Genomic DNA, 13,286 nt, shown 5'->3' with positions numbered 1-13,286 from the left:
TCAAAACCCACAATCCACTCCCATTTAGCTTAACGGCCAACGAGAACCCAACAAAACCCAACGGAGACCCCAAAAACATCAAAAACACCCCAAAAAAGAACTGGTTCAACCCCAACAACGAAAGAAAACCCCAAAAGCCATAGATCCACCCCAAAAGTCCCCCTAAGCCTACCTGATGTTCTCCAAAACCCACAATTTACACTTTTCCACATTGATGACCATGGAAAACCCAACGAAACCCAACGGAGACCACAAAACACGTCAAAAACACCCCAAAAAAGAACAGGATCACCCCAAAAAACAGAAGAAAACCCCAAATACCATGAATCCACCCCAAAAGTCCCCCTAAACCTACCTGAAGTTCTCGAAAACCCACAATTTACCCTTTTCCACCAAGATGCCAACAGAAAACCCAACGAAACCCAACGAAGAACCCAAAACACATCAGAAACACCCCAAAAATGAATTCGATCACCCCAAAACTGGAACAAAATCCCCCAAAACCATAGATCCACCCCCAAAACACCCTAAATCTACCTGATGTTCTCCAAAACCCACAATTTACACTTTTCCACCATGATGACCACGGAAAACCCAACGAAACCCAACGGAGACCACAAAACACGTCAAAAACACGCCGAAAACCAACTGGATCACTAGAAAAAAACAGAAGAAAACCCTAAAAACCATGAATCTGCCCCAAAAGTCCTCATAAACCTACCTGATGTTCTCCAAAAGCCACAATTTACACTTTTTCACCAGGATGACCAACATGAACCAAACGAAAACCCAAAACGAGACACCAAAACACGTCAAAAACACCCCAAAAATAAAGGGATCACCCATAAACTGGAAGAAAATCCCCAAAAAGCACGGATCCAATCCCAAAACCACCCTAAACCTACCTGATGTTCTCCAAAACCCACAATTTACCATTTTCCACCACGATGACCAACGAGTACACAACAAAACCCAACGGAGACCCCCAAACACCTCAAAAACTTCCCAAAAAAGAACGGGACCACCCCAAGAAACAGAAGAAAACACCAAAAAACATGACTCTGCCCCAAAAGTCCCCCTAAACCTACCTGATGTTCTCCAAAAGCCACAATTTACACTTTTTCACCATGATGACCAACAAGAACCCAACTAAAACCCAACGGAGACCCCAAAACACGTCATAAACACCCCAAAAAAGAACAGGATCACCCAAAAAAAAAACAGAAGAAAAGACCAAATACCATGAATCCACCCCAAAATTCCCCTAAACCTACCTGAAGTTCTCCAAAACCCACAATTTACAATTTTCCACCACCATGACCACATAAAACCCAAGGAATACCAACGGAGACCCCAAAACACGTCATAAACACCCCAAAAAAGAACGGGATCACCCCCAAAAACAAAAGAAAATCCCCCCAAACCATAGATCCAATCCCAAAACCAACCTAAACCTACCTGATGTTCTCCAAAACCAACAATTTACCCTTTTCCACCATGATGACCACGGAAAACGCAACGAAACCCAATGGAGACCCCAAAACACGTCAAAAACACCCCCAAAATGAATTGGATCACCCCCCCCAAAAAAAAAAAAAAAAAAAAAAAAACAGAAGAAAACCCCATATATCATGAATCCACCCCAAAAGTCCCCCTAAACCTAACTGATGTTCTCCAAAACCCACAATTTACACTTTTCCACCATGATGACAACGGAAAACCCAACGAAACCCAACGAAGAACCCAAAACACGTCAGAAACACCCCAAAAATGAATTCGATCACCCCAAAACTGGAACAAAATCCCCCAAAACCATAGATCCACCCCCAAAACACCCTAAATCTACCTGATGTTCTCCAAAACCCACAATTTACACTTTTCCACCATGATGACCATGGAAAACCCAACGAAACCCAACTGAGACCACAAAACACGTCAAAAACACGCCGAAAACCAACTGGATCACTAGAAAAAACAGAAGAAAACCCTAAAAACCATGAATCTGCCCCAAAAGTCCTCATAAACCTACCTGATGTTCTCCAAAACCCACAATTTACACTTTTCCACCATGATGACCACGGAAAACACAACGAAACCCAACGGAGAACCCAAAACACGTCAAAAACACCCCAAACAAGAACAGGATCACCCCCAAAACCAAAGAAAACCCCAAAAAGCACGGATCCAATCCCAAAACCACTCTAAACGTACCTGATGTTCTCCAAATCCAAATGTCCACTCCCAACCACCATAAAACCCATTAGGAACTCAACGAAACCCAACGGAAACCCCAAAACACGTCAAAAACACCCCAAAAAAGAACTGAATCAGAAGAAAAAACAACAAAAACTATGAATTTCCCCGCAAAACCACCCTAAACTCACCTGATCTTCTTCAAAACCCACAATCCACTCCCATTTCCCTTAAGGACCAACTAAAACCCAACGGAGACCCCAAAACAAGTCAAAAACACCCCAAACAAGAACAGGATAACCCCTAAAAAAGAAAGAAAACCCCAAAAAAACATAGATCCACCCCAAAACCACACTAAACCTACCTGATGTTCTCCAAATCCCAAAGTCCACTCCCAACAAACTTAAAACACATTAGGAAATCAACAAAACACAACGGAAACCCCAAAACACGTCAAAAACACCACAAAAAAAAAGCGGGATCACCCCCAAAACTGGAAGAAAACCCTAAAAGCCGTTGATCCACCCCAAAAGTCCCCCTAAACCTACCTGATGTTCTCCAATACCCACAATTTACCCGTTTTCACCATGATGAACAACAAGAACCCAACAAAAACCAACGGAGACCCCAAAACACGTCAAAAACACCCCAAAAAAGAACTGAATCAGAAGAAAAAACACCAAAAACTATGAATTTCCCCGCAAAACCACCCTAAACTCACCTGATCTTCTTCAAAACCCACAATCCACTCCCATTTACCTTAAGGACCAACGAGAATCCAACTAAAACCCAACGGAGACCCCAAAACAAGTCAAAAACACCCCAAAAAAGAATGGGATAACCCCCCAAAACGAAAGAAAACCCCCAAAAAATAGATCCACCCCAAAACGACACTAAACCTACCTGATGTTCTTCAAAACACGCAAGTTAAACTTTTCCAACATGATGAAAAACAAGAACCCAACAAAACCCAACAGAGACCCCAAAACATGTCAAAAACACCCCAAAAAAGAACGGGATCACCCCCAAAACTGGAAGAAAATTCCCCCCCAAAAAATTTACAATTTTCACCATGATGACCAACATGAACCAAACGAAAACCCAAAAGGAGACACCAAAACACGTCAAAAACACCCCAAAAAAGAAAGGGATCACCCATAAACTGGAAGAAAATCCCCAAAAAGCACAGATCCAATCCCAAAACCAGCCTAAACCTACCTGATGTTCTCCAAAACCCACAAATTTACCCTTTTCCACCACGATGACTATGGAAAACCCAACGAAACCCAACGGAGAACCCAAAACACGTCCAAAACACCCCAAAAAAGAACGGGACCACCCCAAAAACAGAAGAAAACGCTAAAAAAAACAGAAGAATTCCCCCAAAACCATAGATACACCACCCAAAAAAAATTAAAAACACCTGATATTCTCCAAAACCCACAATTTACCCTTTTCCGCCATGATGACCACGGAAAACCCAACGAAACCCAACGGAGAACCCAAAACACATCAAAAACATGCCGAAAAACAACTGGATCACTAGAAAAAAACAGAAGAAAACCTAAAAACCTTGAATCTGCCCCAAAAGTCCTCATAAACCTACCTGATGTTCTCCAAAACCCACAATTTACACTTTTCCACCATGATGACCACGGAAAACCCAACGAAACCCAACGGTTTTAAGAAAATTAAGCAAAAGAATTTTCATAGTGTCTAGGCAAGCATTATGCAGCTCCTTACTTCAGCAGGGAGCTTTCGCAACTCCCGCTCCTCAAACAGAACTCCTTGTTTTTATAATACAAAAGACAATGAGCAAACATTTATGGTGTATTACCCTAAGTTTTTGGGTTAGGGTTTTTTGCGTCTTAATGTTTTCGGGTTAGGGTTTGGAGCACCCTAAGTTTTTGGGCTAGGGCTTTGAGCATTCCTAACGTTTTGGGTTGGGTTTGGGTTTTGAGCATCCTAAGATTTTGGGTTGGGGGTTTTAGGCATAGGTCTTCAGGGGTTTAGTGTGGTAAATAGTTTGGGTTAGGTCTGTAGGGGTTTCGAGGTTTTTTTGGATGTTAGGGCTTGAGGCTTTTTTTGTAAGGGCGGTGAGGGTTCCAGTGAGTGCTGGTAAATGCAGTTCTCGAGCACTCGGCCTGTGATTGGCCATGCTGGCTGTGCGGGGAATGCTGGTAGGTGTAGTTTTCCGGCACTGGGAGGCCATGTTGTGTGCCCAGAGCATGCCGGGAGATGTAGTTCTCGGGACTCCGGACTTCCGGGAGGCCATGTTGCGTACCCAGAGTATGCCGGGAAATGTAGTTTTCGGATTCGGGACTTCCGGGAGGCCATGTTGAATGCCCAGAGCATACCGGGAGATGTAGTTCTCGGGAACTAGGGTTAGGGGCAAGGTTTGGCGTAGAGTTAGGGTTTCGGGTGAGGGTTGGGGTTGGGGGTTATTGTTAGGGTTAGTGGTTTAGGGTTAGGCTTAGAGGGTTATGGTTAGGGATAGGTTAGGGGTAGGTTTAGAGGGTTAGGGTAAGGGTTAGGGGTTAGGGGTTGGGACTGTGGTTAGGCTTAGGGTAAGGGTTAGGGTGAGGGTATTAGGGTTAGGGTTCGGGTTCAGATTAGGGTAAGGGTTAGGGCAAAGGTAAGTGTTAGGGTAAGGCTAAGGGTAAGGCTTAGAGTGAGGATAAGGTTTAGGGAAAGGGTTAGGTTTAGGGTAAGGATTAGGGTAAGGGTAAGGATTAGGGTTAGGTTTGGGGTAAGAATAAGGGTAAGCTAATGGTTAGGATAAGGGTAAGGGTTAGGGTAAAGGTTTTCATTTGTTAAAGCTGAAACGCAGTATGCAATCTGGGACGTCACAGCCAGAGATGCCTATGGCAAGGTGAAAGAGGAAAAGATGGAGCAGATGTTCTACTCCTAGTTTTTTCTTTATACGTAAATAAAAGTTTGAGCTAATTCCAGTTGGAAGAGTTCCAATTACTTGCTTGGTCATAATGTCTTTTAATATTGAAAGCTGCAGCAAAAGCATGGGGATTTTTGCTTCTAGAAACACCCTAGTTCTCTTGTCTGCACTATGCATGCTTTTGAGCTAAAACTGATTAAAAAATAAAAAGAAAAATCACACACACACACAAAAAAAAAAAAAAAAAACAAACACCACAGCTGCTGCTGCTGCTCTCTTCCTACTTCCTTGTGCTTTGCCCCTTCCCTTCCCAGGTGATTGGGTTTGGGTGCTAGTCGGGGCCAAATGGTATGTGAGTCCCAGGCATCCCCTCAGAGAGCTCATTCTGCTTGGGCTGCTCTTTGGGGTGTTTGTTTTTCCTTCGGTCAGTTGCAGGCTTCTTCAGGTGGATGAGAGTTTATGGACTGATGCGTTTCCAAGTAGCGAGGGGTACGCACATCTTTTTGAGGTAACAGCTAGTAGGATCTGTTAGAATAATGTAGTACTTGGTGCCTTTATTGCATGCAGTTCTTTATCAGGTGAGTAACTGTTGCGAGTAACTGAAGTCAATGTTACTTGGTGTGTTTGCTATGCAGTGCCTGTGCGGACTATTGCACGAGACACAGCTTTCTGACATCTGGCCCAGCAACTACTAAATAAGGGGAGGGGAGAAGCTGAAGAACGACCAAAGGACAAAGCCTGGGAGGAAGACTACGAGCCTTCAGTACGAGCGGCCCCCAGAGGGACCACCGGAGACTGATAACGCCTGCACCAGTGGGAGGGTTTGGATTCTGGGAACTAATTAGAATAACCCTGCCTTTTGTAGAAGTAGTAATGAATATGTATTAGCCTAGCAGCATAAAAACCAGCCGCCTGATGTAACTTGTGTGCGTCTTGGTGGAGCAGAGACTCCTGGCGCACCCAGCGCTGCTTGCTTACCTCTATTCCTTTAATAAATCATAAACATTAATTGTAAGCCTATTTGGGACTCGGTCATTTATTACAAGTGGGACCTCCCGATGGGTGGAAGCTGTCGGGATAGCTCGGGATGCTGAGGCGTGGTGCTGCAAGGAGGTTGGTGGCCGGTGGCGCCCTGGGGCAGGCCGAATTGGGAGGGGGCGAGGCGGCGGGTGGTCGGTGGCTTCTGTGGAAAAGGCGCTTGTATGGGGGGGCTGCGCATTCAGAGGAACCTTGACAGGCTGCAGATAGGGGCAGGCAGGAACCTTTTGAAGTTCAGGAGAGGGAAATGCCAAGCCCTACCCCTAGGGAGAAACACCTCTGTTTACCAGCACTGGCTAGCTCGATACTGAATAAGCATTTCTTCATGGAAGGGGTGCTTTGCTATTAGAACAGGCTGCCCGGGGAAGTGGTAAGAGACCCGATCCTTAAAAGTATTGAAGAGACATGTGGACATAGCCCGGGAGTCCGGCCTCCGGCAGGGCGGGAGCTGGCTCTTCCGAGCCCCTGTGCTCCGGTCTTGTGCGACGCGTTTGCAAGCAGCACCGGGTGCCGGGTCCGACATCGGACGGTTCGGGGACGGCGATTCCGGGGCCGTCGGCTAGCGGGGGCCGGCTATGTCGTGTCCCGGGGATCCGACTTCAGGGGGCGTGGGGGCCGGCCGTGCAGTGAAGCGGGGGGCTGGCGTCCGCCGGCTTCCCAGAGAGCGGGCTTTCGGTCCCGTGCGGTTCGGTGGCCGGCCGTCCCGAAACCCTGGGCACCGGTCTTGTGCTAGACTCCGCGGGCTCCGGGGCCGAACTCGGCTTCTCGGGGCCGGCGGTCGCGGTGTCCAGGTGTACCGCCTCTGGCGGCGCGGGGCCGGCTGTCCCTAGCAGCTGGGCTCACAAGAGCTTCTGGGCTCCCAAGCGTCGCCCAAGACCGGATCCCAGAGAATCGGGACGGCCGGCCGCACCGCTGCGACTAGCACAAGCGTCTCCCGACAACGGAGCCCAGGAGCTTGCGAGGGTCGGATTCCGCGCCCCGGGATAGAGAAACGGGGAGCGCGGGTCGGCCGGCCGCAGCTTCGCACGGGACCGAACCCCCTGTCTCCGGCACGGCCAGACCCCGAGCCGGCAGACAGCAGCCTCCCGCTTCACGGCACAGTCGGCCCCCAACCCGCCCGAGTTCTGATCGCCGGGACACGGGACAGCCGGCCGCGCCGCCCGAGGCCGGACACCTGGAGCCCGGGACCGTCGTCCCTGACAAAGCCAAAGTCGGACCCGGACCCCGCTGCGGCTAGCACACGCGTCGCCCAGGACCGCAGCCTACGACCTCGGGACGGTCGCATCCCGCGCCTCCGGCAGGAGCTACCCGGGAGGGCAGGACGGCCTGCCGCAGCTCCGCAAGAGACCGAACCTGCTGGATTCCGGGACGGCCAGACCCCGAGCCGGCAGACAGCAGCCTCCCGCTTCACGGCTCGGCAGGCACCCACGTCGCCCGACTTCGGACCCACGGGACAGCCGGCACCCGCGCCGCCGGAGGCCGGACACACGGGCCTCGGCATCGCCGTCCCCGAACCGCACGAAGTCACACACGGTCTCCGGTGCGTCCAGCACACGCATCGCAAAGACCGGAGCCCAGATTATAGGATCAGCCAGCCCCGCGCCGCCCGAGGTCGGACCGGGAACCCGGTGCGCTTGGCACATGCGTCGCCCAAGAACGGCACCCAGGGCCGCGGGATGGTCGTGCGTCACTCAGCCCGAGTTCGGACCCCCGGAACACAGGACAACTGGCACCCGCGCCACCGGAGGACAGAATCCCGTGCCCCGGGATTGTGTTGTATTTTCTCCCCCTCCCTCTTTGACGAGAGGGGGAGTGAGGGAGCGCTTGTGGTGGAGCTCGGCTGCCCACCTGAGTAATACTACCTCTGTCCTTTTTGGCCCCCAACGTGGGGCTCGAGGGTTGAGATAACAGTAGTACTGATTGAAGTATTTACAACTAACATATTGGTTGTCATAATGCTCGGTTTTCTGGTAATACTTTTCTGTGTGGATATGTTGTATGTAGCCCACTCTGTTTTCTTTTTTCCTTTACATCCGATCGGAGAAAATGTTGAAGTCTGTGCTTGTTTTTTTAACATGTTGTGCTGTAACATACTGGCCTTCAGTTTGGTTTGGTATTCAAGCCCGGCATTGTTATCCTCCTGGTCTCCTGGAGATTATATTATTGACAATATTAAGAATTACAGTGCCTTCTTTTTTGCCCCCAGCAGTCAATCAGTGAATAATATCGGGTGTGGTGTCTTCTACTTTTCTCCCTGTGGGCTAATTACAGCAGCCTTTCAGTATCTTGGATACCCCGGTGAGATCTTATCCTCCTCTTACTAGGTGTAGTGTTTGTCTTCTTCCCCAAGGCAAAGCAGTTTATTAAGAATATTATCCAAGGACCTGTCCCCAGACAAAGTTGTGGGTGGCAAGGTGTGTGGGGGGATTTGGGCAGGTACCTATCACGGTTTTCTCCTCCAATGGTTCTAAATTTCACCCCTGAACAAGTACAAAATCCAAGAAAGGTGGTAGAATGTTTGAAAGATGTATGCCCTGACCCTGGCAATACTAGAGAACTCCACCAGCTGGCTGCACTCTGCTGGGGTCTGGCTTACGCCTATCAGATGTCAATTAACATTGCCCAGCACCCTCAAGGGGATAGGGAGGTTCTTGAATTTGATGATGAGACAGCACACACTGTGACCACCCCAGATGACCGACCACCTTTGGTATCAGTCGCCCCTGTAGTAAAGAGGAAACAGTGTAAACGGAGATCAGGTCGTTTAATAAGGGAAGGAGCGCCTCCTATGGATGAGGGAGACGAGGAAAAGGCAAGCGGCTCTAAAGCAGCGTTATCACGGCAACATCACGAAGAAGAGACTGAAATCATAGATGAATCAGAAACTACTCGGTCTCTATCCTTGAGTGAGCTGCGAGAAATACGAAAAGCCTTCAGTCGCCGTCCAGGTGAGCACATCCTCACTTGGCTGCTTCGACGCTGGGATAGTGGGGCCAATACCCAACAGCTAGAAGGCAACGAAGCCAAGCAGCTGGGATCCCACAAGCCTCTGGGAAGATTGAGAGGTACAATGGACTGTTAAAAACTATGCTGCGAGCATTGGGTGCTGCGACATGGAAACATTAGGATATAAACCTACCAGAGGCCACTTGCTTAGTTAACAACAGGGGGTCTGAAAGCCGTGCTGGTCCTGCTGAAACAAAACCCCTACACACTGTGGGAGAAGCTAAAGTCACTGTAGTGCATGTGGAGAAGTGGATGGGGAAGGCGGTGTGGGTTGCCCCTGCCATGGGAAAAGGCAAACCCACTCGTGGGATTGTCTTTGCCCAAGGTCCAGGGTATACCTGGTGGGTGATGCAGAAAGATGGGGATATCAAGTGTGTGCCTCAAGGAGATTTAACACTGGGAGAAAATTAATCTGTCATCCAAGTTATGTGTTGTAGGAGGACACTGCAGAACCAATGAAAGGTCAACTTTGCAAGGAACCAGGCAAGTGCAACAGTGATGTGAGCTAAGCTGGTGCTGGTGTCAAGAAAACCAACTTCGCCTGCCCTGAGTGACCACTTTGACAGATGATGGTGAAACCATCAACAGTTTTTTATGAGCATTTTGGGAAAATACCTATAGAATAAAGAGAAGTACAGACATAAAAATGCTTCAATGGACAGAAAACTATGGTGATGAGACCATCTATATACTAAACCGTACCTGATTGTGACACAAAAGTTATGGAATAAGGGGTGGAAGTTGTGTTGGGTCTGTCTGAGCTGGAGTCACCGTTTCCCTGCAGCAGCCCGCACAGTGCTGTACTCTGCACTCGTAGCTGGAACAACACTGAAATCACTCCAGTGTTGTGCCTATTGCTGCATAGTGCTGGCACAGCATCAGGACTCTTTCCAAGTCCCTAAGAGCCAGGCACGAGTGCCGGCTGTCCCGTGTTCCGGGGGTCCGAACTCGGGATGCGTGACGCACGACCATCCCGCGGCTCTGGGCGCCGTTCTTGGGCGACGCATGTGCCAAGCGCACCGGGTTCCCGGTCCGACCTCGGGCGGCGCGGGGCTGGCTGATCCTATAATCTGGGCTCCGGTCTTTGCGATGCGTGTGCTGGACGCACCGGAGACCGTGTGTGACTTCGTGCGGTTCGGGGACGGCGATGCCGAGGCCCGTGTGTCCGGCCTCCGGCGGCGCGGGTGCCGGCTGTCCCGTGGGTCCGAAGTCGGGCGACGAACCGTGACCCGGACGATGAACCGTGAGCTTCACTGCCGAGCCGTGAAGCGGGAGGCTGCTGCCCACCGGCTCGGGCTCTGGCCGTCCCGGAATCCAGCAGGTTCGGTCTCTTGCGGAGCTGCGGCAGGCCGTCCTGCCCTCCCGGGTAGCTCCTGCCGGAGGCGCGGGATGCGACCGTCCCGAGGTCGTAGGCTGCGGTCCTGGGCGACGCGTGTGCTAGCCGCAGCGGGGTCCGGGTCCGACTTTGGCTTTGTCAGGGACGACGGTCCCGGGCTCCAGGTGTCCGGCCTCGGGCGGCGCGGCCGGCTGTCCCGTGTCCCGGCGATCAGAACTCGGGCGGGTTGGGGGCCGACTGTGCCGTGAAGCGGGAGGCTGCTGTCTGCCGGCTCGGGGTCTGGCCGTGCCGGAGACAGGGGGTTCGGTCCCGTGCGAAGCTGCGGCCGGCCGACCCGCGCTCCCCGTTTCTCTATCCCGGGGCGCGGAATCCGACCCTCGCAAGCTCCTGGGCTCCGTTGTCGGGAGACGCTTGTGCTAGTCGCAGCGGTGCGGCCGGCCGTCCCGATTCTCTGGGATCCGGTCTTGGGCGACGCTTGGGAGCCCAGAAGCTCTTGTGAGCCCAGCTGCTAGGGACAGCCGGCCCCGCGCCGCCAGAGGCGGTACACCTGGACACCGCGACCGCCGGCCCCGAGAAGCCGAGTTCGGCCCCGGAGCCCGCGGAGTCTAGCACAAGACCGGTGCCCAGGGTTTCGGGACGGCCGGCCACCGAACCGCACGGGACCGAAAGCCCGCTCTCTGGGAAGCCGGCGGACGCCAGCCCCCCGCTTCACTGCACGGCCGGCCCCCACGCCCCCTGAAGTCGGATCCCCGGGACACGACATAGCCGGCCCCCGCTAGCCGACGGCCCCGGAATCGCCGTCCCCGAACCGTCCGATGTCGGACCCGGCACCCGGTGCTGCTTGCAAACGCGTCGCACAAGACCGGAGCACAGGGGCTCGGAAGAGCCAGCTCCCGCCCTGCCGGAGGCCGGACTCCCGGGCTATGTCCACATGTCTCTTCAATACTTTTAAGGATCGGGTCTCTTACCACTTCCCCGGGCAGCCTGTTCTAATAGCAAAGCACCCCTTCCATGAAGAAATGCTTATTCAGTATCGAGCTAGCCAGTGCTGGTAAACAGAGGTGTTTCTCCCTAGGGGTAGGGCTTGGCATTTCCCTCTCCTGAACTTCAAAAGGTTCCTGCCTGCCCCTATCTGCAGCCTGTCAAGGTTCCTCTGAATGCGCAGCCCCCCCATACAAGCGCCTTTTCCACAGAAGCCACCGACCACCCGCCGCCTCGCCCCCTCCCAATTCGGCCTGCCCCAGGGCGCCACCGGCCACCAACCTCCTTGCAGCACCACGCCTCAGCATCCCGAGCTATCCCGACAGCTTCCACCCATCGGGAGGTCCCACTTGTAATAAATGACCGAGTCCCAAATAGGCTTACAATTAATGTTTATGATTTATTAAAGGAATAGAGGTAAGCAAGCAGCGCTGGGTGCGCCAGGAGTCTCTGCTCCACCAAGACGCACACAAGTTACATCAGGCGGCTGGTTTTTATGCTGCTAGGCTAATACATATTCATTACTACTTCTACAAAAGGCAGGGTTATTCTAATTAGTTCCCAGAATCCAAACCCTCCCACTGGTGCAGGCGTTATCAGTCTCCGGTGGTCCCTCTGGGGGCCGCTCGTACTGAAGGCTCGTAGTCTTCCTCCCAGGCTTTGTCCTTTGGTCGTTCTTCAGCTTCTCCCCTCCCCTTATTTAGTAGTTGCTGGGCCAGATGTCAGAAAGCTGTGTCTCGTGCAATAGTCCGCACAGGCACTGCATAGCAAACACACCAAGTAACATTGACTTCAGTTACTCGCAACAGTTACTCACCTGATAAAGAACTGCATGCAATAAAGGCACCAAGTACTACATTATTCTAACAGATCCTACTAGCTGTTACCTCAAAAAGATGTGCGTACCCCTCGCTACTTGGAAACGCATCAGTCCATAAACTCTCATCCACCTGAAGAAGCCTGCAACTGACCGAAGGAAAAACAAACACCCCAAAGAGCAGCCCAAGCAGAATGAGCTCTCTGAGGGGATGCCTGGGACTCACATACCATTTGGCCCCGACTAGCACCCAAACCCAATCACCTGGGAAGGGAAGGGGCAAAGCACAAGGAAGTAGGAAGAGAGCAGCAGCAGCAGCTGTGGTGTTTGTTTTTTTTTTTTTTTTTTTGTGTGTGTGTGATTTTTCTTTTTATTTTTTAATCAGTTTTAGCTCAAAAGCATGCATAGTGCAGACAAGAGAACTAGGGTGTTTCTAGAAGCAAAAATCCCCATGCTTTTGCTGCAGCTTTCAATATTAAAAGACATTATGACCAAGCAAGCAATTGGAACTCTTCCAACTGGAATTAGCTCAAACTTTTATTTACGTATAAAGAAAAAACTAGGAGTAGAACATCTGCTCCATCTTTTCCTCTTTCACCTTGCCATAGGCATCTCTGGCTGTGACGTCCCAGATTGCATACTGCGTTTCAGCTTTAACAAATGAAAACCTTTACCCTAACCCTTACCCTTATCCTAACCATTAGCTTACCCTTATTCTTACCCCAAACCTAACCCTAATCCTTACCCTTACCCTAATCCTTACCCTAAACCTAACCCTTTCCCTAAACCTTATCCTCACTCTAAGCCTTACCCTTAGCCTTACCCTAACACTTACCTTTGCCCTAACCCTTACCCTAATCTGAACCCGAACCCTAACCCTAATACCCTCACCCTAACCCTTACCCTAAGCCTAACCACAGTCCCAACCCCTAACCCCTAACCCTTACCCTAACCCTCTAAACCTACCCCTAACCTATCCCTAACCATAACCCTCTAAGCCTAACCCTAAACCACTAACCCTA

At 51.0% G+C, this 13,286-nt stretch overlaps 1 long non-coding RNA gene across 1 annotated transcript; it reads right to left on the bottom strand.

The window, feature by feature from the left end:
- Window positions 1–11,822: 11,822 nt before the first annotated feature.
- On the bottom strand, window positions 11,823–12,409 carry LOC311428601. Its single transcript, XR_014687791.1, has 2 exons — window positions 12,335–12,409; window positions 11,823–12,207 (listed from the first exon to the last, which is right to left on the bottom strand). It is a non-coding gene; the product is annotated as an uncharacterized lncRNA (long non-coding RNA).
- Between the last annotated feature and the right edge of the window lie 877 nt (window positions 12,410–13,286).

Source organism: Aythya ferina (assembly GCF_964211825.1).
Source record: "Aythya ferina genome assembly, contig: HAP1_SCAFFOLD_101, whole genome shotgun sequence".
In the NCBI taxonomy this organism is placed as follows: domain Eukaryota; kingdom Metazoa; phylum Chordata; class Aves; order Anseriformes; family Anatidae; genus Aythya; species Aythya ferina.
The sequence above is the reverse complement of the archived record's forward strand: the minus strand, read 5'-3'. Positions and strand labels throughout refer to the sequence as shown.